Below are 4,271 nucleotides of genomic sequence, written 5' to 3'. Positions count from 1 at the left end.
AGAATCCACCATGTAGAGTTTATTATGTCCAGAGTTTAAGGATCCAGTGACAATTTCATATTTCTTTACTTGAAGACTCAATAAAATGTTCAATTTCAATTCAATTTCAATTTAATTGGCTTATAAAGTGCCAAATCACAACAAAATCTAAATATACTAAAACAAATACACCACAACTGTACACATATCACAATTGTGATATGTGTACAATTGTGATGTATTTGTTTTAGTATATTTAGTCATGGACATGATGAATACTGTTACCTGCTGGACTATTTCTAATTTTGATTGGCATCAATGGAAAATGTCTTCTGTGAACTGTCTGTATCTCAATATATTATTATTAAGAATATATGCAGTCATATTTTTATTGATTTTATCAATTGAAAAAAATCATATATAGATTCAGGTATAATTGAAAGATTTTGGCAATAAATTTGATCCTGTTTACAGTCATTTTTTGTTATAGTGTTTTTTTTTTAGGACATATTTATACAAATAAGAAGTGTTCACTATGGTCCATGAAGTATAATAAATATATTAAAAGAAGTGTGACAGTGTATGTTGTACACAAATAAAAGAATGAAGATTATTGAATAACAACACGCGTATGATTTTTATTTTATCATTGGGCAAAAATGCATGTCAGATTTTCACTCTGGATCCAGCCCTGCACATTACACCCATTTTGGCGTCTCTTCACTGGCTTCCTGTCCAGTGTGATCAGATTTTACAGTTCTGCTACTAGTCTATAAAATTATTCACGGACTGGCACCTCCCTACCTACCTGACCTAATTAAACCTTACGTACCTGCCTGGGCTTTGTGTTCTCAGGGTGCAGGACTACTTTGTGTCCCTAAGGTGAATAAGAGGTCTGTGGGTCACAGAGCTTTCTCTTATCGTGCCCCTGTTCTGTGCAATGATCTCCCTGCATCAATAAAACAGTCAGATTCTGTAGAGATATTCAAGTCCAGAATTAAGACGCACGTATTTTCCCTTTCGTATGGCTAGCATACTGGTAAAGTTTTGTTTTACGCTTTTTACTCTTAATTAATTTTATTAGTAAATGGAGCGTGCCGCAGCCTCAACTTTATCTAAATTCTGGGTCTTTTAGTGAAGTTTAGGGCTTATGGCCGGTGATCACTTTAGTATTTCTTCAGTTTTTCTTTTTGTTTAATGCTGACAAATGATACAGTATTTCTTGTCTCTCTGATGCCTGATTTTGTTTTTTCTCTCTGTTTAAGGTGCAGCTCCATCCAGAGATAGGTGTTGTAGTTGTGTTGGTCACCCTCCTGTCCTGTGCACCAACAGCATTTCTTGTATATTTGTACGTGAATTGTTCTGTAATTTGGTCTGTATCATGGCCAAAGCAGAGGGTCACCCCTTTGAGTCTGGTCTGCTTGAGGTTTCTTCCTCAGAGGGATGTTTTCTTACCACTGTTGCTCTGGGGGTTAGTAAGGTTAGACCTTACTTGTGTGAAGCACCTTGACACAACTCTGTTGTGATTTGGTGCTATATAAATAAAAATAAATTGAAATTGAAATTACACAAATTGCTGAAATTCATAATAATTCCATGATTTTGAGGTTATGCCGCTGATATGCCAGGCAGCGCTCAAACTGCAGCCACCATCATAAACTCAATCCTAATCCCAGAATCTGATGACTCGTTAGGAATAAAAGAATACAGGAATTTGGTGAACAGTGTGTATTTGTGTTGTATTATAAATAAAATCTCACTTAGAAAAGTGTATAAATCAATCAATCAATCAATTTTTTTTTATATAGCGCCAAATCACAACAAACAGTTGCCCCAAGGCGCCCCATATTGCAAGGCAAGGCCATACAATAATTATGTAAAACCCCAACGGTCAAAACGACCCCCTGTGAGCAAGCACTTGGCTACAATGGGAAGGAAAAACTCCCTTTTAACAGGAAGAAACCTCCAGCAGAACCAGGCTCAGGGAGGGGCAGTCTTCTGCTGGGACTGGTTGGGGCTGAGGGAGAGAACCAGGAAAAAGACATGCTGTGGAGGGGAGCAGAGATCGATCACTAATGATTAAATGCAGAGTGGTGCATACAGAGCAAAAAGAGAAAGAAACAGTGCATCATGGGAACCCCCCAGCAGTCTACGTCTATAGCAGCATAACTAAGGGATGGTTCAGGGTCACCTGATCCAGCCCTAACTATAAGCTTTAGAAAAAAGGAAAGTTTTAAGCCTAATCTTAAAAGTAGAGAGGGTGTCTGTCTCCCTGATCTGAATTGGGAGCTGGTTCCACAGGAGAGGAGCCTGAAAGCTGAAGGCTCTGCCTCCCATTCTACTCTTACAAACCCTAGGAACTACAAGTAAGCCTGCAGTCTGAGAGCGAAGCGCTCTATTGGGGTGATATGGTACTACGAGGTCCCTAAGATAAGATGGGACCTGATTATTCAAAACCTTATAAGTAAGAAGAAGAATTTTAAATTCTATTGTAGAATTAACAGGAAGCCAATGAAGAGAGGCCAATATGGGTGAGATATGCTCTCTCCTTCTAGTCCCCGTCAGTACTCTAGCTGCAGCATTTTGAATTAACTGAAGGCTTTTTAGGGAACTTTTAGGACAACCTGATAATAATGAATTACAATAGTCCAGCCTAGAGGAAATAAATGCATGAATTAGTTTTTCAGCATCACTCTGAGACAAGACCTTTCTGATTTTAGAGATATTGCGTAAATGCAAAAAAGCAGTCCTACATATTTGTTTAATATGCACTTTGAATGACATATCCTGATCAAAAATGACTCCAAGATTTCTCACAGTATTACTAGAGGTCAGGGTAATGCCATCCAGAGTAAGGATCTGGTTAGACACCATGTTTCTAAGATTTGTGGGGCCAAGTACAATAACTTCAGTCTTATCTGAGTTTAAAAGCAGGAAATTAGAGGTCATCCATGTCTTTATGTCTGTAAGACAATCCTGCAGTTTAGCTAATTGGTGTGTGTCCTCTGGCTTCATGGATAGATAAAGCTGGGTATCATCTGCATAACAATGAAAATTTAAGCAATACCGTCTAATAATACTGCCTAAGGGAAGCATGTATAAAGTGAATAAAATTGGTCCTAGCACAGAACCTTGTGGAACTCCATAATTAACTTTAGTCTGTGAAGACGATTCCCCATTTACATGAACAAATTGTAATCTATTAGACAAATATGATTCAAACCACCGCAGCGCAGTGCCTTTAATACCTATGGCATGCTCTAATCTCTGTAATAAAATTTTATGGTCAACAGTATCAAAAGCAGCACTGAGGTCTAACAGAACAAGCACAGAGATGAGTCCACTGTCCGAGGCCATAAGAAGATCATTTGTAACCTTCACTAATGCTGTTTCTGTACTATGATGAATTCTAAAACCTGACTGAAACTCTTCAAATAGACCATTCCTCTGCAGATGATCAGTTAGCTGTTTTACAACTACCCTTTCAAGAATTTTTGAGAGAAAAGGAAGGTTGGAGATTGGCCTATAATTAGCTAAGATAGCTGGGTCAAGTGATGGCTTTTTAAGTAATGGTTTAATTACTGCCACCTTAAAAGCCTGTGGTACATAGCCAACTAACAAAGATAGATTGATCATATTTAAGATCGAAGCATTAAATAATGGTAGGGCTTCCTTGAGCAGCCTGGTAGGAATGGGGTCTAATAAACATGTTGATGGTTTGGATGAAGTAACTAATGAAAATAATTCAGACAGAACAATCGGAGAGAAAGAGTCTAACCAAATACCGGCATCACTGAAAGCAGCCAAAGATAACGATACGTCTTTGGGATGGTTATGAGTAATTTTTTCTCTAATAGTTAAAATTTTGTTAGCAAAGAAAGTCATGAAGTCATTACTAGTTAAAGTTAATGGAATACTCAGCTCAATAGAGCTCTGACTCTTTGTCAGCCTGGCTACAGTGCTGAAAAGAAACCTGGGGTTGTTCTTATTTTCTTCAATTAGTGATGAGTAGAAAGATGTCCTAGCTTTACGGAGGGCTTTTTTATAGAGCAACAGACTCTTTTTCCAGGCTAAGTGAAGATCTTCTAAATTAGTGAGACGCCATTTCCTCTCCAACTTACGGGTTATCTGCTTTAAGCTACGAGTTTGTGAGTTATACCACGGAGTCAGGCACTTCTGATTTAAAGCTCTCTTTTTTAGAGGAGCTACAGCATCCAAAGTTGTCTTCAATGAGGATGTAAAACTATTGACGAGATACTCTATCTCACTTACAGAGTTTAGGTAGCTACTCT

Source organism: Thalassophryne amazonica, chromosome 7 (assembly GCF_902500255.1).
Source record: "Thalassophryne amazonica chromosome 7, fThaAma1.1, whole genome shotgun sequence".
NCBI classification, from domain to species: Eukaryota; Metazoa; Chordata; class Actinopteri; order Batrachoidiformes; family Batrachoididae; genus Thalassophryne; species Thalassophryne amazonica.
This window is presented reverse-complemented; position numbering follows the sequence as displayed.